Source organism: Amia ocellicauda, chromosome 1, assembly GCF_036373705.1.
Source record: "Amia ocellicauda isolate fAmiCal2 chromosome 1, fAmiCal2.hap1, whole genome shotgun sequence".
In the NCBI taxonomy this organism is placed as follows: Eukaryota; Metazoa; Chordata; class Actinopteri; order Amiiformes; family Amiidae; genus Amia; species Amia ocellicauda.
This window is the reverse complement of record NC_089850.1, coordinates 34,510,604-34,530,854: the sequence shown is the minus strand read 5'-3', so window position 1 is coordinate 34,530,854 and position 20,251 is coordinate 34,510,604. Positions and strand designations below refer to the sequence as shown.

Below are 20,251 nucleotides of genomic sequence, written 5' to 3'. Positions count from 1 at the left end.
CATAGACATTGACAAACACATACACGGAGACCAGTGGTGTAGTGGTAAAATGATTGTATATGGGCCAGATACACATTACCGTTGTCCCGTTCCACACATTGGTAAGCAGGTGTTGTATTCGTATTAGAATTAAATATTCATATTTTCAGCGTAGCTAATGAAATTCTGTCTACCTAGATTGATAAACAGACGGACCTGACTGAGACAGACAGACAGATATAAATATAGATAGATAGATAAACAGACAGACAGATAGACAGACAGACAGACAGATAGATAGATACTGCAGATTTTAAAGTGGCTAAAACATGCCGCCTTGTGGTGAAAATCAGTAGTTAAAAAGAAAAAAAGATTCCTGGAGCCGGAGCTTAGGGGATAGAAAGAGTGTGTGTATGAGAGAGGCAGGGAGGCAGTGTGTGTGTCTGTGAGATTGTGATTTTTCTTTGCTATCCCGGCCTCTTTCTTGTTTAATTGGTCCTCGGGGAGACGGGGCGAGCGCTCTGTAGGCTGGCCCGCGTACAGCTGCACTCGTTTAATTGGCTGTCTCAACCGGAGGAGTCGCAGCAGAACACACCGACCAGAGAAAACAATTAAAAAAAACCTAAAGCGTTCTCTCTCTCCCTCAACCCCCTCTCCCCCTCTCCCTCCCTCTCTCCCTCTCTCTCTCTCTCTCACACACACACACACCGCTCGCAACAGTAGGGACCAGCTAAGTTGAGTTGAGCCAGCGAGTCGGACGCGCAGTTGCTCAGTGGAGGCAGAGGGGACCGACAGCGCCTCTGGAAACCTGTTTCTGAAGAGCACCAGAGCGCACCAAGCGGCCCCCAAAACACCCTCTGCACCCGGGGACAGGGGGCGACGGGACCGCACGGCGCAGGAGACCGCTCTGTTCCGCAGGGAGAGAAAGACACCCGGCTGGAGTTGCGTGGCGCTGGTGGATGTTGTTTCGCATCACTGAGAGCAGGAGCGCGACTGGAAGTGGCACCAGAAGTATCAGAAATATCAGTGGACAGACAGAGACAGAGCCGGAGAGGGAGAGGGGACAGTGGAGGAAGTTGTCCGTCGCTGGCGGCGAGAGTGCCAGTCACTCAGGCTGCCAGTCAAAGGTGGGCACCCGGCGGCTCCGACTTGGTGCATGGTTCGGCGAGCTGGATTATTCACAGCCAAAACTGATCCCTACACGTCTATATAAACGGGCGCAGAGAAGTCTTTCCTGGGAAAGGGAGCGGAGACGGTGGTCGCTCAGTGGGAACTGAATGGGATTAATTCTCCGGGAGCGATAAGGAGATTTGAAGAGAAGGATACCTGATTTGCCATGTTTTTTGGACTGCTTCTGCGGAGTTTTTCTCTGAAGTGAGGGGAGTGAGAAAACAGCGGCAGGGTCGCCCAGTCTGGGCAGCACTGGGATACTTCAGTTGAGGTGTCCCGCCGACTACCTCTGGACAAGGTAACTTTTTACTACAAACTACCTTTCGCCACATTCCCCCCCCCACCCCCCCAACACAGACATGTATAACTCTGTCCAGATTGGGAGTTATGTATGTATCTGTCTGTCTATTTATCTATCTGTTTATCTGTCGATTTGTCTATCTGTCTTTCTCTCTATTTATTGTACTGTAACGAATAATTAAATATTAAATTAGAATCAACATGAAAACAAAGTTAACTAAACAGTACGAAACTAAAACTGAGACGGGATGCTGTATGCTTATACACACACATATACACATATACACACTATATATATGTGTGTGTGTGTGTGTGTGTGTGTGTGTGTGTGTGTGTGTGTGTGCCCGCACACTAGATGTCACCCTGGCTATTTTAATAAAGGAGGACAGTCAGTGAAAGTTTCAGCAGACCCGTGGAGACGAGCTTCCCTGTAGCTGCCGGCCCAAAAGTGGCACTCAGCCGCTTAGCCCGACACCCTGGCCGGCCGGAAACTGTGCCCTGTTTCCGAAATGTGCGCTGGCGGAGAGAGGGCGCAGAGGGGCAGCGCGGCGGCTCTGTGCCGTCATCCCTGGCATTGTACACGTCCTTCGCTTTCTCCCTGTGAGTGGGTTAGTGCCGCGCAGTCACAGGCTCTGTCTATCTTTAGATACGCATCTGTCTATGTATAGTTCGCCAGTAGTATCTCCGTATCGCTACCCCCCGGGCTCGTCTATATCTATATATCAGTTCACCTTAAAATAAAATGCTATCTTAGTTTTACATTTGTTACTGACATACTATCTATACAGCATTTCGATCCAATTGTATTGACATTTTATTGAAATGTGATCTATCTTCCTGATCTATCTGTAGATCTAAACTGTTACTTTACATTAGCCTAAATACAATTGATGTAGAGCTGTGGTTAATATATAGCCTATATATATGTGTATAAAGCTCTGTAAAAAAAAAAAAAAAGACCACTGCAAAATTATCAGTTTCTCTGGTTTTACTATTTATAGGTATGTGTTGGGTGAAATGAACATTTTTGTTTTATTCTATAAACTACTGACAACATTTCTCCCAACATCCTAATAAAAATATGAATGGAATGGAATGACTGCCATACATGTAGAGATGCTGATTTAAGACAAATGTGCAGTTATTTTTTCCAGATCTGTGTGTGTGTATATATATATATATATACACACACACAGATCTGGAAAAAATAAGACAGCTGTGTGTGGAGGACAGCTGTGCCCAGGAAATACCTGAGGTGCCCGGGCAACATCGTGCACGACTCAGTCTCCCTCCCAGAGCGGCGCTTTGCACAACAATGCACGGCGAGGGATTAAAACAATACTACTCCAACTATATATATATATATATACAAAGTGCAAAGCGCTGCTCTGGGAGGGAGACTGAGTCGTGCACGATGTTGCCCGGGCACCTCAGGTATTTCCTGGGCACAGCTGTCCTCCACAAACCCTACACCTGGGACCGGCGATATTACACAGAGATGAATGGCCACCTGTCAGTCTCTGTCCCTCGGGCAAACCGGCCCAAAGCACTGCTTCAGATCTGGGCAGCACTGTATGCCGTGCGGCGGGCACACCGGCGTAATCGGCCGCTAATCCAGCGTCTCCAAGTGAATTGTTGTGTGTCGCCCCAGATTAACAATTTGCGAATAGAAACAAATGAGTGTGAATTACAATTCACGGTTTAATCATCTGCAACGAAAATAAAGGACCATTCTCCAGATCGGCATTAGCAAGCATCTCCCTGTTAAAGCACACATCGCACAGCCCACGTTGCCCAGTTCACTTCACAGTGCACTCCAGCGGAACGCCTTCACGTTGCTTGCCGAGTTAGAGCTCCCACACCCCGGCCGCTTCTGCCAGAATCGTTCCCTTCTTGGAACTACCCTGAGACTGCCTTTCTTCTTCCCCCAGGTTATGAGGCATCAGAGCTGAAGATGGAGCTTTTCTGGATTTTATTGTTTTCTGTCATCCACCCGTATGCGAGAGGACAAGGGGTTTACGGTAAGGAAGCCCTGAACTTCAATGGTCTGCTGGGCGGCGTGGGTCGGTGTGGGGGCGAGTGTGTGTTTGAGGGGGAAGCCTGGGGAAGATGCAGGGGTGGGCTTCCCCTATTTCCCCTCCGTCACTCTCCTTGAAGTCAACCAGTCAACAAAGCAAATACTTGATTATTTTGCTTATTATTGTACTTTCTGCATTCAGTAAATCGGTCCTCGCGTTGGTATTTCTAACACATTCTCCCAGTTAGTCAGAAAACTATGTTATGTCCTTATGCTTGCTTTTCTGGTGTCTGCCGGAGTGTGCCCATGCTCTCCTGTGTGTATATTGGCAGCCGACTGAATTCATGCAGTTTCATAGCAGTAGCATACCGGGTTTATGTATTTGTTGGGTTTATTTTAAACACGCACTACAGCGCTCGCCCCGCAGAGGCGCAGATGGAGACGGTGCTGTTTGAAACGCCAGTGCCGGGACGGGGCTGCTCCACTGCTGATATCCACGCGTGTCCGGGGGAGGACAGCCACCAAGTCTATCATTCCCTTTATACCCGGGTTGTAGCTTTATCTTATACTGTGCCACAATAATAGACTGCCCCCTCTGCCACCTGGAGGCGTTCATATCTTAGATCAATCACGTCGGTTATTGGAAAACTCCCGTGGTCCCACGCTGTCTGTATCTTGATCCGAAATGTGCGAAGCCTCTCTCGGTGTCTTTGATATGACCTAAAGACAGGTGGAAGATAGCCCCCCAAAAACAACAACAACAACAACAACAACAACACAAAACAGCACAGCCGAGCCCTCTGATAACTCCACTGACCTCTTATCATTATTATTATTAATGCATACCCGTTACGCTTTGTATACATAGAAACGCACTTCTGTAATTCAGTGTTATGTTGCAAATATAATATTGTATATTGATCGTATTGTACTCCTGTAAACCCTGTAAATCGCCTTTCATGATGATGATTATTATTGCGTAACGACATCTATATAGTCTTAAAAGATCATAGCATTCTCTCTCCCCCTTCGCCCCCTTCTCTCTCTTACACCATATATCTATCCATAGGCTATACGTGTGTGTGTGTGTTTTCTCTATTTTAATTGTATTTATTCATTTGTCTGGGCGATTTTATCAAGAGGTGACTTACTTTCTCGACAATTATCCAAATATCGTTAATAATAGTACCTTAACAACAAGAATACTAATAATAGGCGGCTACTACTACTACTACTACTACTACTACTACTACTAATCCAGCAGGCTGATTTGATTTTCCTTGTGAGAGTGTGAGCGATGGACAGTCGAGGCTGTGATGAAAGACTTCGTGTTTAATAATAATTTTATGTGAATGCATTTATCGATTCAGTGATTCTCGGCCCGCGTTATTACGCGCGGCTCTTGTGATCTTGGGCACATCTGTAAGGCCCAGCGACTTTAAACACTCACTCCCCGTTAGTCGGACAGGGTTGCAACGGGACTATCGCCACACGGCACATGTTTCATATACTACTACGAATTAGTGACAAAAAAATGTTAAAGTGTCGTACATTTGAATTTGATATCCACGCTGGCGCAGAACCCAGGGGTGACGAGCAGAGCAGCCTATCCGCAGACGCACAGCTCCTCTGGCCGGCCCTGCTGGTGCCCAGGGGATGTGGGTTGAAAGTGAAGTGTGCATGAACGCTGCCCACTGCGCCCCGGAGTGGCACTCAGAGAGGCCTTGGCCACGGAGAGGGCTGCGAGGGATAGGGTACAAGCTGTGCTAAAACGAGCAACAAACGTGGGAAGCGTAAATCCCATTTGCATTGCACAGCATAAGAAATTAAACCCCATTTTGTTGCAGAAGCACTCAATTAAGAGCCAGCGGCAGCCGTGATTAAGTGAAAAGTGGCAATGAAATACGCACAGAGGCAACACTGTAGAGACGGCCGCTAAATCACAGCCGCTGCAGCGCCTTTTCAACTGCTGCGTCTTTCCCAGCGCATGTCAGTTTGATTCACTGGCGGCCCGGCGCAGTGCATTAGTGTGCAGGCACACACGACAGCCCTTGTCACTAACACGAGTGGGGATTGTCTGACCCCTGACCTCAGCCAGTCAATTCTGTCAGGTGTTCACTATGGGGTTAAATAGGACTTGTCTCGCCAGAATGTGCATTTCACTCCAATGCCAAACATGTTCATTGCTATTGTTTTAGTGTCACTCCAATTAAAATCCAGCTGCTATGTGTTATACCGCAAAACAAGCCAAACAATGTCAGGAAACAACAACAAAGACAATCAGAGAAAGAACAAAGACGACACAACACGCGATATTGGTGTTTTTCTGTTCTGTTTGTGTCCTCTTAGTTGTCTTGCTGGTTTTTCTGTCTCTAATCTTCACAGTGAAGTTCAAGAGCATTTTGAGCAAAATGTTTTCTGGACTGAAAGCTTTCTACACCTCTTCCTTGATTTGAGCAGGCAGTAGTGAGTATTGCCAATGCCAGTGTGAGGCAGGGGGTTGTCTGTGGGCTGGGGTGGGAAGTGTGGGTGGAAGGGGATGTGAGGGTTAAGTTTCCGATCAAAACTTGGTCTTTATCTCATAACTCTCTGTGGGAGAGTGTCTGTCACTGTAGAAGGTGAGCTAATGGAATTAAGGTTCTCCCCTAACTACCGAGCTCTCCACAGAGGTGTGATATTGCATATCAACCCGTCTTTTCCCTCTTCTTCATTTCCCCCTCTTCCTCCTTCATATCCACTATTTCATCTTCTACTTGTCAATCTTCTGTCTCCATGTGTCTGAAGCTTTTATCTAGGGCGTTTCCACGATGCAAATGACTTGCTGTCAGTCAGCAGTGTAATAAAGACAGGAGACCAGTCTGTACTGCAGTTCACACAGCCCAGGGTGTAAAGAAATGCAGCGAGAGAAGTGTTAAACAACACAACGAGACCAGGCCGCAGCCGTCACCAGGAGCGAAACAGCGGGTTAAATCCAGACGCACAACCAGACTGTGTAGCAGTCAGCTTCCTGGAGGAGTGAGAGTGAAAGACTGTGTATATGTGAGAGTAAGAGAGTGTGTGAGAGAATGAGAGTGAGTGAGTGTGAAAGAGGGAGTGAGGCTGTTAGTGAGAAGATGAGTGTGCATGTAAGGAAGAGGAGAGAGTGACAGTCAGTGAGCAAGGGTCAGAGTGAGTAAAGCTGAGTAAAATTGAGAGGTGTCATGCAGGGACAGATTGGGTTTAGGTCTCCCCGCATCACCCTGCTGGACCCGTATGATCATTGACCATAAACGCACCATACACGTGTGATGTGTACTGGACTTGTAACCTCAGAGCATCACAGACATCACAGGGCAGTTTTCTTTTTTTTGTTCTGATATGCTGAAAGAGGACACAACTTGGTTAAATGAAACGTGTGCCTCCTGTTGCTGCCTTTCTTTCAATTTTAAATCATTGTATTTAATCCTTCCTCCCTCTGAATTTTAAAAGAATGAACGAGAGTGCGTTGTCTATCTGTTTATCTATCTGTATATTTATATACGAATCAGTGCTGGTTTATCGTGCGTCCAGTAGAGAGACAGGGGATTTAGAAATAGAGAGATGCGTGCTAAATGTATTTCCAAAGTTTCCGGCAGATAAGAGTCCGTATGCGATCCGGTATTTGCGCACAGGGATGTCCCGCGTCTGCGCAGGCCGTGGCGGCGGGGCTGTGGGCGCTGACTGGGGGCTGTGCAGGGCGCCGGGACCCGCCAGCTAATGCGCCTCAGCTGCACTACTCAATAAACTGGGAAAACGCTGCCGATGAAAGGTTATATTCCCTCCCTGCGCTGCACAAGTAAATATTATTTCACAAGCTATATCTTTTTAGTGCCGCTCTGTAGTTGTAGGAATTGAATAGCAGTGTCGGCTCTCTCTCTCTCTCTCTCTCTCTCTCTCTCTCTCTCCCTCTCCGCCCGCGCTCTGCCGCTTCCCTCTCTTCTCTCTGTTTCTCTCTATCTCCTCCCAGGCTGAGGGCTCTCACTCCCACTCCTGGTCTCCCGGCACCTGAGGTGGAGGGTGTAAGGCTGTGTAAAAGTATACACAATCCTATTAACCTCTAGGTCACTTAAAAAACCAAACCAAACAACATACCCCCCCACTCCATTATAGTTGTATTTTTATTTTTTGAAAGGAATACATCAGGCAGGACTACAAGGGCGAGAGGACACCAGCAGAGTGGGTTAACCCACTATTTATGTATGTATTTATTTATTTAACCATTGTTCTTTGCACAGCCATATAAACCAAACCACAAACAGCGGGCAGTGTGAATTAGACCCCTATGTTAATGTGTATCACAGTTTATTGACGTGGCAATTCTTTTTTCTATCAGATGCCCTTACCCAGCACAACTTACAGTTGTTAGAAGAATGAATAATGAAATTCAGGTCGCCTGGCTCAGCGAGTTACACAGCAGATCCCCTGTAATACTTTCTCTTGAACTCATTGAACTGGCCTGTCTGGGTGGGGACAGTAGTGTGTTTGTTCGGTCATGGTCTCAGAAGAGCAGGTGGAACAACTAATCACACATTGTGATTGTTTTCTTTTATGTGATGGCAGGCAGTGCATTTAGAAAAAGCTGCCTCTTATTAAATGCTGAGTCTGATTTACAGTATGAAGGTTGACGTTGACGTAATAGAAATGTTGATGTTTTCTATGTTTGCCAGAGGCTCTGTACATGCAAAGCAGATTCCCTGTGAAGGGTGATAAAGTATTGTATTGTATTGCACAGTATTGAGTTGTATTGGTGATTATTGCGACCGGGAAGCCCATGTGTAGCCTATGTGTCTAACAGAGTGCTTCTCAATTCTCTGTGCCAAGGGATCAGTCTGGATGCAGTCTGTGGGTCTGTCTCGGTGTAGTCAGAGGAAATGCAGCTTCACAGTACCTGTACAGCGTGTATCTGACTTTCTCTGCACCGTGTGGGTATGATGAAGGCAATAGTGGAGAGCGTAACATCACATTGTCCCTGAGACTCATACAGTGAGCTGGACTGATAGCATAGCGCTGCAGGAGCCCGGCTGAATAACAGTGGGCGATCTCAAACGTAAAACCCAAATTGAAAGGCAATCATGACTGACCACCTGTGTCTGTGCTGCAGTTCAGCGTTTGTGCTCGAATCATTCTGGTGAAGTTTGAACAGCAGACAGGGTCGCAGCAGAGCAGACTCCCCAGGGAGAGAACCCCCCTGAGCCTTGTCCAATAAGACTTCACTTTTGTTTAACCAGCCGCAGTGATACAGAAACCCCCTTTCGCACTCAGACAGGCAGTGAGACCCTGCTGAGCATGACTGCCACTCGATAATACACAAACACACCTGTGCAACGGATAGCAGGGTAGGATATGTGTGGAGAAGAGTGCAGAATGCACACCCCTCTCACTCCACCTGACTGCAACCAGGCATCTGCTTCCCCCGTCCCAGGGCAGAGAGCAGCCGTCCTGTGGCCTGTACCATTAAACAAGTTAAGTTAGGTGCCTGAGTTTACTTCCAGACTGTTGCACAAAGTACCTTAACGCAGTGAAGTGAATACAATATGCTAGTTGAAGGCTGCTGTGTTCAATTCCTAGGTGATTGAATACTTATAGGGTATTATGCAAGTGGCCCCTGGGTCCCAGTCACAGCCCTTTACAGGAGAACAGTGTTGTCAGATTCCTTTTCAATGCGCTCCACTGAGACTGGTGAGTGTGTGTGTGTGTGTGCGTGTGTGTGTGTGTGTGTGTGTGTGTGTGTGTGTGTGTGTGTGTGTGTGCGTGTGTGTGTGTGTGTGAGAGAGAGAGAGAGAGAGAGAGAGAGAGAGAGAGAGAGAGAGAGAGAGAGAACATTCCAGGACCGGGGGTGCAGAGTCTGTGAGAGATCTGTGCCCGGCCTCGGCATGAGATGTGGAACAGTTGGTGTGCTACATACGCGAGGGGGAGCCCAGGCTTTGGCCTGCGTGTCAGCAGGGGGGTACCCTGAGTACTGAGGATAGGGGAGCCCCGCAGGCAGCAGCAGTGCAGGGATCAGACGTGTGTTTTATTTCTCTTGACTCTCTCCACGTTTCTGTGTATCCTTGTTTCTGTATCTCCACCTCTCTCTGTGCCTGTGTCTATCCTGTCTCTGTGTCCCTGTTTTCCTGTGTCCCTTTGTTCCAGTGTCTCTGTGTCTGGTTGTGTGCTCTGTTGGTTGACAGCCTGTCAGGCTCTGAGCAGATGCTGGTCACTCCTTTCCTATCTTCCTTCACCATCTCTGCATTTGTTTCTGACTTTATTTCTTTCATCTGTCTTTTGTTGGGCGCTCTTATCTCTCTGTGTCTCTGTCCCTTTCAGTCATTATTTGATTGATTGATTTATGTTTCCCTCTATCCCTCTCTCTGACTATTCTTCTCTCTCTATCACTGTCACCCCTCTCAGTTATATGCCTCCATGTCTCTCTTTACACTGTTTTTCTGTCTCTCTCTTTCTCTCTTCCTCCACCTCTTCCTCCTCCTCCTCTGTCCCCATTTCCACTGCATCTCTCTGTCACCTTGCTCTCTTCCTCTCCTTCGGGATGTCTGTCTCTTTCTCTCTCTTCCTCTTTACTTTCTCTGTCTCTTTCCTTTCCCTCCTCTGTCTCTCCCTTCCTCCCCTCATATCTCAGAACCTTGTGTTGCTGTAAACACAACCTGTTCTGAAGGAGTGTGAATTATTAATATCTCCCCATCAATCTGCAGCAAAACTGGGGCGCGGGCGGGGGCTGGGGGGTGCTGAGATGAGTGGGAGGTGGGTGGGGAGTGTGTTGGGTGTGTGTGTGTGTTTGTGTGTATGTGTGGGGGTGATAGTCTCTGTCATATGGATGAGAAACCAATCAATCAATTCACAGATGACTCAATCAATCCATCAGTCTTTGCCTGTTGAGTGCTTTGCAAAGTGAGGTTAACATAGGGGGCAGGATACTGGAATCAAATAAAGCTTTGCCTTTATTTGATTTCACTTTGTTACAGTGGTTCAAGCACCCCGCCGAGATTATGTTGCACATAGAAAATGTTTTGTTTGTGTTTTGTTGGGTTGTTTAATAAACATTGCCCTTCTGCTTCACCAAGTAAACACAGCAGAGAGCGGGACAGATGGTCCCACCAGGAAACGGGTTCACACCCCACCCCCTTCCCAAAAAACACAAGGAACAAAAAACTAAACAAATTAACCAGCAGAAAACACATTGTAAAAGCCTTCCTTGCCTAAAGTACATAGATGGAATTTGTAGTGTTTAAATGTAAATATAATATATATATATATATATATATATATATATATTTAAAAAAAATTGTAGTGTAGCAGTTTATTGCTTTGGATCAGGTGCTGGAAGGTGTGCCGGAGATGGTGCTTTTGGCAGGTCTGACCACACCTGTACTACTGAGGATGTGCCTGCCTACAAGCTCATTGTGTTATCTGCTTAGCATTTTATGTGTTTCTTTTTTACCTTGCCTGTCTTTTCTTTACCTGCTCCAGTCCTATTCCTGGAGCTAATGCACAAATTAATTCACCAACATTGTTTCAAAGGAGCAATTCTGGATGAAACGCTACAAATTCCATCTATGTACTTTAGCACATGTTATTCAAAGGGACTTAGATAATATTCAGTTGTGGGCCGACACCTGGCAGATGAAATTCAATGTGGACAAGTGCAAGGTATTACATGCAGGTAACAAAAATGTCCACTATAATTACACAATGGGAGGAATAGATCTAGATGAAGTAACGCATGAGAAAGACCTAGGAGTCTATGTGGACTCCTCACTTTCTCCATGCAAACAATGTGGAAAAGCAATAAAAAAGGCAAACAGGATGTTAGGGTATATTGTCAAAAGTGTAGAATTTAAAACAAGGGCAGTGATGTTCAGACTGTACAATGCACTAGTTAGAGCTCATCTGGATACTGTGTACAGTTCTGGGCTCCACACTTCATGAAAGATATCGCTGCTCTAGAGGCAGTTCAGAGGAGAGCAACCAGACTTATTCCAGGTCTGAAGGGAATGTCCTACTGAGAGACTGAGGAACTGAACCTTTTCACCCTGGAACAGAGGAGACTACGTGGGGACTTGATCCAAGTCTTCAAAATCATGAAAGGCATCGACCAAATCAAACCAGAGGAGCTTTTCCAGATCAGCAGGGACACACGCACCCGGGGACACAAATGGAAATTGGGCTTCAAGGCATTCAAAACGGAAAACAGGAGACACTTCTTCACACAGAGAGTCGTCACAATCTGGAACAAACTCACCAACGATATGGTAGAAGAGACAATTTGGGAACATTTAAAAATAGACTGGATAGGATCCTTGGATCACTTAGTTATTAATGGACACCAAACGAGCACGATGGGTCGAATGGCCTCCTCTCGTTTGTAAACTTTCTTATGTTCTTAAATGTTCAAGCCGCCTACAGGAACATTCAGGAATTTACTTTTCTGAGAGATTTAAAATGCCACTTTCCCACTTTGTGATGTTTGTTTTCCCTTTTGAAAACAGACAATGCAAAAAAAAATACAAGCCATGGTTATAGGAGCTACTGAGAGGTACTGAGAAGAGCTGTGGAGGAGGCGTGGTGGGGGTGTAAATGAGTGTTGCGCAGGTCTGCACTGAAGCCTGCACAGCATGGAATTGTGTCCCTGCCTGACATCCTGGCAAAGGGGTTTGGGGAGAGCACGTGTGACTCTCTGTGGTACCAGCTGACAGAGCAAAGAAGTAACTATGGAAAAGAAACTGGATTCCTTTTGCTCACCTTATATCGAACAGTATAGGAAATGGACAAGCTTTGAGACAGATTGCCTGGAGTGCTTGTGTGCATGTGCGTGTGCGTACGTGCGTGCGTGTGCGTGTGTTGGGGCGGTGGTAAATGGCTGGAGTTGCCCCACTAGTGGAGAGCCAACACCTCTGCAGGGGGGATTGACCTAATTTACACCACCCCCTTCCCCCCCAGCACGCTCTCCCCAACCCGCACCCCCCGCCTTCTCTCTCTGTGAGTGTGAGCGATCACACCTGCCCGGCTGTTATTTACTGCCAGCCTGTTCCTCTCTCTGTGTCTCACCCATGTTTCCTAATGAATATTAATTGAGTCACAGAGTCTCCGCCATGCCCGCACATCAATTTCCATTAGTCACAGGCGAGCCCGGGCTCTTTTGAAATTGTTTTTATTTCATTTGATATATTTTTGTATCTAGTTAATCTCTTTCATTAATATTATTGTCATGTGTGTATCACGGGACGATTGCGCGGATTAACTACCGTGGGTATGGAAATTAAGATATCCCCTGTTCTCTCACTCACTGTCCATGGAATGCTGTAGTCCCTGTGAGGAGCGGATCAGGTCACACAGACATCGGTACCTGTGTGGAAGCTGCAGTACAGTCAGTGCTCCTCTGCACTCTGGTGCTGAGCGTAAAGACCGCGTTTCTAGAGATCCTTACTATAACTCCTGCTTAACTGGAGAGTGTAGACTGGCATGTGTAGCGGTGTATCAGTGTGTATGAGCATGTGAGTCAGTGTGCCTTTGATCGAGAATGTGTGCAAGTGATTGAGAGAGTATATGTGTGTTTGTGTGTGCATGTGAGTGTATAAAGTGTGTGTGTGTCACAATGTGCTCACACGCTTACAGAGAACCTCCCCAGACATTATTTATACAACCCAAAACGGAGCCATTTTTTAACAATTCTTCCTGCACAGAAGTTTAATCAAAACAGCAGAAGTAGCATGTGCTATCTTCCTGGGAAAAAAGCTCTCTTATTGAGTGACTCTGTGTGTGGGGGGGGGGGTCTGAGCTGGGGCCGGTCCCTGTGTGTGTGCGTGGAGTTGTGGCAGTAACCGTGGAGATAGCGAGGGCTGGCTTGGCACACGTCCTGCCCATGCTTCCGTCTCCTCACAGCGCGATCGCCTTGCTCCCCCGCGATCCAGATAACCACGGCAGCCTCTCTCTGCAGGGGCCAAACTCATTTAAAATGACTTTCATTTTTAATAGGGCACTTTGCATCTGATAAAGAACTACTTCATTTTATAATTAGCTTCAGCAGCGATCTCTCTCTCTCTTCTTTCCTTCTTTCTTTCTTTTTTTTCTTTTGTCGGAAGCTAAAAAAAAACGGTTTCACTTCAGCTGTATCCGGCTGTGGTTCTGCACCCCCCCCGAATCCATTTCCCCTTCTGTCCTCGGGAGTGAGGATGCAGGCTGCTCTGGTCTCTGTCGGCAGACCTCTCTCCCAGACCCAGCAGGTATCGTCCGCTCTCACATTACAAACCCAAATGTATCCTCTAGGTTTCTCTTTGTCTCCTTTATACACACATCAATCACTGAACAGGTAAGCAGGGTAGTGGGGTCCCTAGGCTGTAATAACTAGCTTTGACCAAATTCAGAGGCTTGCTTCTGGCTCTGGAGGACATGGGGGTTGAAAAGCCCAGCCTGTTCACCAGTTTTCTGAAAGTCATTTAAAAAATGTTCAGAAAAAAAAAAAAAACTAAAACCCCTACAAATCTTGGCAACAGACAACAGAAGGCATAGAAGAGAGAAGTCAAATAAAATCAATGCATGTGTCACATCGGTTTGGAATTGTCGCTGGAGTTTCTTTAGGCGTAGGAAAAAAAAATGAAAAGAAGTGGAGCGTTTTGCAGTGGAGGACAAAAATACACCTGGTGGATCTGCTTTATCAGCACGCCTCTGGGTAGTCGCACAATAGAAGAGTAGGACACTGGGTTACACTGACCCTCAGCATGCCTAGCAGAAGTGTGCCAGTGTCTGTAATGAGGAGTTGCCCGGTGGGCGTCGTGGGCAGTGCCGCTTGTCCAGAGCTGCTTTGACTGCTCTGATGAGATCCAGAGGAAATGTACACTGTAGCCTGTCAGTTTGCCCCTTCTTTTTCCCGCAAGAATTTACTTTACTTTTGTGTCAGGCTTGACTATAACACACCTCTCGGTGCTTTACCATGATTTCACTTTGGTTTCCCACAATTTACTATGCTTTTTAAATTACAATCAGCTTCTATAAGGGTGGGATTTACCCCCAGCGGACCCCACCTGTACTGAGGAGTGTTTTCATTAAAATCTGCGTGTTTGGGTTCATTTTTATGGGAGGGGGAGGGTCATTTCCTTCAGCTTGTGAAGCCTCGGATAGTTTCCATTTGCAATTACAGGTATTATAAGATGGTAGGTGGCGTTTTCCTTGTGTGCGAAGGGGCTTTAATTGTTGCACTGCGTTTGAATCGAATGTGTGTCTCTGCCGTCACGGTGCTGCGTGCTTTGTATTCTCATCTCTAACACTTCACAGGAGCGTCTTTGAGTCTCAGTGTTTAGAAAAACACAATGGCGTTCTTTGTGCTCTAATCCTCTCATGTGTCTGAGTGTTAGACAGAGTATTTAAATGTAATCTTTTTCTCCAGTTCTGCAAATCTGTGGTGTTACTGTAAAGCTCTCCCTGGAGGAAAACTTCAAACTAGCAGCGTGCTTTTGTGTGTGTGTATGTGTATTTTGGGATCGTATTTGACGGGTGTGTGTTTGTGTGTGCGCAGGTTTGTCACATCTCTGTGTCTCTGTGTGTATATGTGTGTTGTTTATCATTGGGTTTGCCTGTGTGTGTATTTAGATATTTTGTGAGTATCAAAATGCACATCACCAGTGTGTTCCAGTGTGTGTGACTATCTCTTTGTATGTGTGTGTGAGTGTGTGAACCAGTGTGTGTCTGCAGATTGTGTTTGCATCTCTCTGTGTCACCTGCCCTGAGTACTGAGACCTTTGAGGCTGCAGAGTCTTTTACAAATTATGTTAATGATGCTTAAAAGCAAACTTTGTTATAAATGTATAAACAAAGTTTAATAAGCTTTTAACTCCACATCTATCTGTAATGATGTAGTCAGAGGCATCAAGCTTGATGTAACCAGCTTCATCAGGCTTTTACAAGAGCCTCCTGTTAACCCAGTGGACTGAAGCGCTGTGCAGCAGGAGTGTGGTTTGGTGCGCTGTGGTCTGCTTGGCTCTGGATGCGTTCAAACCTGCAGACAGCTGCCAGGACCCTGGAGAGCGCCACTGAGATCAGGACAGTCCTCGCTCAGAGCTTTTTCTCTGGCTTCTCGTTCTCCTTCTCCTCCTTCTTCTCCTCTTCCATCTTCTTCACAGTTCCTGTATGCAACTCAAAGTCCAGCTGTAACAATACACAGTGGTGTACATATATATTCGATCATAGTCAGGACAAGCCACCTCTTCAGCTTTGAACACCAAACCAATACTCCTCTACGACCTGTTATATTAAACTGAAATTACTGTTCTGCCGTTTCTGTGTCTGGTTGCTGTTATAGTAGAATTAATCCTAGAGCAGACAGAGTGAAGAGGGGGCATGAGGCAAGACTGGACCGGACACACAGCGAGCCGGACACATCGATGGACTCATGCATAGAGAGAGATCTTGATTTAGTCTCCACTTACGAACGCTTGCATTTCTGTGCGTGTTCAGTAGCTTAGTGTCAGTGTGTTGGGCTGAGGAATGATCAGTAGCTCGTTTGATGCTCACTCTGTCTGTCACTATCTTGCTCTCCCCCATCTGTGTGCCCCCGTCTCCGATTCCCCCATTCTGTCACAGTAATATTCACTAGATGAACTCCCTCTGCCTGAACATTATTGCTCTACCAGTTATACATATTTATTACCTCCCTTCTGCCTTCCAAAATGCTCAGCAGACATAAATCTTGTTTTGCTCAAACGAATGCCTTTGCCCCTGCCACAGCCACAGACACAGTTATTTATTATTTTATTTATTTATGAATAAACTCTTTTAACTTTCTTTACATCAGTGGCTCAGAGAAAAGGAAGGAGAGATGAATTCCTCTGTGTGTGAGAGAGTCAGGCTCCCTGTCTCCTCTCTCCGTTGCGCTGTCTCTGTATATCACAGCCCCCGCCCCTTCTCTCTGAGCTGGTGAGCGGGCACACTGTGGCATGGGGGCTCCTGCATCTCAGGGGGGCGGTAAGTCACACATCTGCCACATGGTTTACAGTCAAGCTGGCACTCCATCTATATTATGATTCATAGGGAGCTGTCCCTGACCACCATGCAGATGCCAGAGTACAGTGGAACAGCGCGAGGGGAACGTTTGTCCTTGAGTGTCTTTCGAGGGGATCTGGTCTCGATGCAGGGTTCACTGTCCAGCCCGCCTTGTAGTTTTGCTTTGCAGATCATGTGTTTTCATGGTGAATGGTGTTATCGTGGTGTTATTATGGTGGAGGGTGGTAAGGAATAGTATTAGCATGCAGAGGCTCGTGCGATTGTTGTAAATGAACAAACTGACAAACAAAACATAACTGTGAAAGAAAGGTCAATGTGTGGTACAACATGCTGGAAGTGTGTGCGTGAGTGAGTGAATGTGTGAATGTGTGTGTTCAGTACCCTGTCAGGTAGACCCAGCGGTGTGTTATCACTACAGGTTAAGCCACAATTAACCACACTCCCCTCCAGTCTCCTTTCCACTGTTTCTCTCCCTGTGCTGCGCAGTCCCTCTCAGCAGCTCCCTGACTAAAACACCTGCGATGCATTAACTAGTAGTGCCCAACTCCCTCCCTCTCCCTCACACATACCAATTGAGGATCTCTTTATATTTTCATTAGCTAAACTCTGTACTTATTGATCCTATTATGTACACAAGCACACAGTCCTGCTGAATAATTAAAGCTAGTTAAAGGGTACTGTTTAATTATTCAGGGTCTGTTCTTGTGTAATTAATATTGTAGAAATATGTGACAGACCTGTGTAACTGGAGCCTGCGACACTGCAGCTCTCTCTCTCTCTCTCTCTCTCTCTCTCTCTCTCTATGTGTGTGACAGTGATGGATAAGTGTGCTGGAGATATCAGGTAGTGTAGAATCGCAGCTCTGGCCCGCAGCGGAGCCGTGCCAGTCTGGGTTGAGGGAGGTGCACAGAGAGAGTAGGTTCGGGCTGTGCTGTCTGCACTTTGCAAACATAGGCAGGCGCAGGTGCCGTCCGTGGCCTGGTCACGGTCAAGGCTGTAATCTCGTCTTGTCTCGTTTGTAAACACACAACACTCACTCATGCCGTCTCTCTGGGAAAGGGAGCAAAACAAGTGGGTGATGAATGTCTTCTGTTGTCATGCGGAGCGACCTGTCTGCAGGGGATCTGGCACAGTTATATAAGCGTCCATGATTCCAGTGCCATTATACACAGAGTAGCACCTGATTTTCGACTGAGTTCTTGCAAAGGGCACCAATCTACACTATCAATCTACATCGAGCTTAAAAATAAAATGAAAAAATCCATCAATCCATCTAACAATGCCTGTCTGAGTTATTCGTCATGTTGATGGACATCACACCAGACAAGATGGTAGTGCTTCAATAGGTGTCAGCCCAATACCAACAATATTAGGATATGTTTTAAAAAAAAAAGATTATAGCAAGAATAAGGAAATTGACACATAGCTGGTCCCTGCAAGTTGGCTTGTGTGCATTCACCAAAACATGTTTATAGTAGGATTTGCCTTATTCAGCCTGAGATCATTGTGAATAGACCTGTTTTATAAAGGTAAACAGCTAATCCTCTTTGGGGGAGAGCGGCTAATAAGGGCTGCTGTTTATTCCCAGTCTCCACAGCACAAGCATAGGAATTGACATTCGCCCTGCATACATTGCAGATACATATATATTGCTGGTTAGGCCTCCAACTACAAAAGCTAGGTTCTCATTCAAAGCAGAGTGGACGAGGGTAATGGGGACTGAAAGAGTTACCCATCTGCCTGCCAATAACCAGCATTAGACTACTGTGTCCCTACTTCCAGTAGCAGCACCTTGATTTCCCCATCTATGTGTAACTGCAAGGCCCAGTTCTGCTTAGTTTGTGAGGTCTGACACCTTCAGGTTTCAAGGTGGAAGGTCATGCTTTAAATACCGGGCTGTGCTGTCAGCATGTACATAATCTGGACTTTCTACTGTGTTACTGATAATAACCTGGAATCAGATTTAATATCAACCTTTTTTTCTAACCTCCTTGTTGCTTCTCCCAGCTTCCCTGACTTCCCCTCCTGTACACTTCCCCACACAGTGCAGTCTATTCACAAGCTGTGAGTAATGGTCAGAGGAATTGTGTTAACATACTGGGAACTAAATGAAAGGGGAGCAGCATTAGAGGACAGCATAGAGACAGTGAGAGAGGTAAAACCCATTCAAGTGTAGGAGAGCAAAGCAAAATCATGGTAAAGACTGTCCAGATAGTATATCATTCTCTTGCATTCTCTATCATGCAATAATCACTCACTCCTCCACTCCTCTGACAGTTCTTGTGCTACACATACCAAACTCTGGACAATGGTTCATTGTGATACCAATTACGTGATACATAATTACATTGTGATACGTAATTATTAATTTATAATCAATTGACCACAGAAACACCACAGAACCCAGTGACAACAATAGTGAAACACCCAGAATGCCATTCATTCTATTTCATTGACTTTGATAGGCAATCAGCAGTCAGGATTTATAGGCATACATATTTTCATTTCTCACCCTCTATTTGTCTTTCTCTCTGTCTCTGTATCTCTCACTCCTTGTCTCTGTCTCTCTCCACACTTGGCCGTGTGTTATGTGTTCAGTAGCTCAGTGTCAGTGTCTACTTGGGCTGCAGTGTGTTCAGTAGCTCATTGTTACACAGCTGGGCTGCAGTGGGCTTGAAAAGACACTGTCTAAATAGGAAGGAAGGAGCAGGAGTTGAGTTTATTTTCCTTTCTTTTGGCTGATTTCCCTGAGACTTTCCCACTCTGTGTTTGAACATCCCTCTCTCTCTCCCGCTCCCTCTCTCCTTTATCTCTGCCTGCTGGCGGGACAAACTCTGTGTTTATGCTCGCTTGCTCCGAGTTCTTTGTGTCTGCAATAAAACGCACCTTCAATAATTGATGCAGTTGAGTGCCCGGGAGTCCTGCTGCAGCGCTGGTGTGCTGGTGGTGCCCCTGCTGGGTTTCTGTGGTTCAGTGTGTGTGTGGAAGCTGTGAAAAGAGGGAGCAGTCTTGTTGTGCTTTTTGAACTTTGATGTAGGTCCAGAGCCTAACTCTGGGGAGCCGTGCTGCTCATTCTCCTGTTCGGCACGCTCTCCCTTACATTCTCACTGTACATCAGAAGACATTTTTCAAAACTTTTCAAGCCCACTGCAGCCCAGCTGTGTAACAATGAGCTACTGAACACACTGCAGCCCAAGTAGACACTGACACTGAGCTACTGAACACATTGCCACCCAATGTTTTGCCCCTTTGATGATGCTAGGTAAACACACACACACACACACACACACACACACACACACGCACACACACACACTGAACATGCTCCCCTCCCTGACTGCCTCTTATCTTTTTTTTGCCTCCTTCTGCTGAGAACACAAAAGGCAACTGAAAGCACAGAAGATGCCGTCATTCTGTTTGTCCCCTGTGCTATGCCGTATCTGAGTTCTCTTTTTATTTATTTGTTTTGCAAAGCTCTTTCAGAATTCTTTGGGGTGCTTGTGACAACCAGGGCCATTTTGCAAAGGGAAAGAAAAGAGAAAGTAGGGCAACACAAACACAACCTCTGAACCCCGACCTCTGAACCCTGCACAATACACCTGCACCCACACATCACATGCCCGCTGTGCCTGTCTCACTGCCACCCTGTGTGTATGACTGCCTGTGACTGTTACTCTGTGCTGCTGCCTGTCGGATGGCCTGACTGTCAATCACTGTGTCTATCTGTCTGTCCCGGTCTGAGTGTCTCTCAGGGCAGGGCTGTGCTGTTAGAGTGTC

General features: G+C 46.4%; 1 long non-coding RNA gene across 1 annotated transcript in view; it reads left to right on the top strand.

The window, feature by feature from the left end:
• The first annotated feature begins 644 nt into the window (after positions 1-644).
• Positions 645-20,251, top strand: part of LOC136748862 (uncharacterized) — a 34,671-nt gene continuing 15,064 nt past the window's right edge. Inside the window, exons 1-2 of the long non-coding RNA XR_010816637.1 lie at positions 645-1,447; positions 3,381-3,470. This is a non-coding gene — a long non-coding RNA (uncharacterized LOC136748862). The remainder of the gene's footprint in view (positions 1,448-3,380; positions 3,471-20,251) is intronic.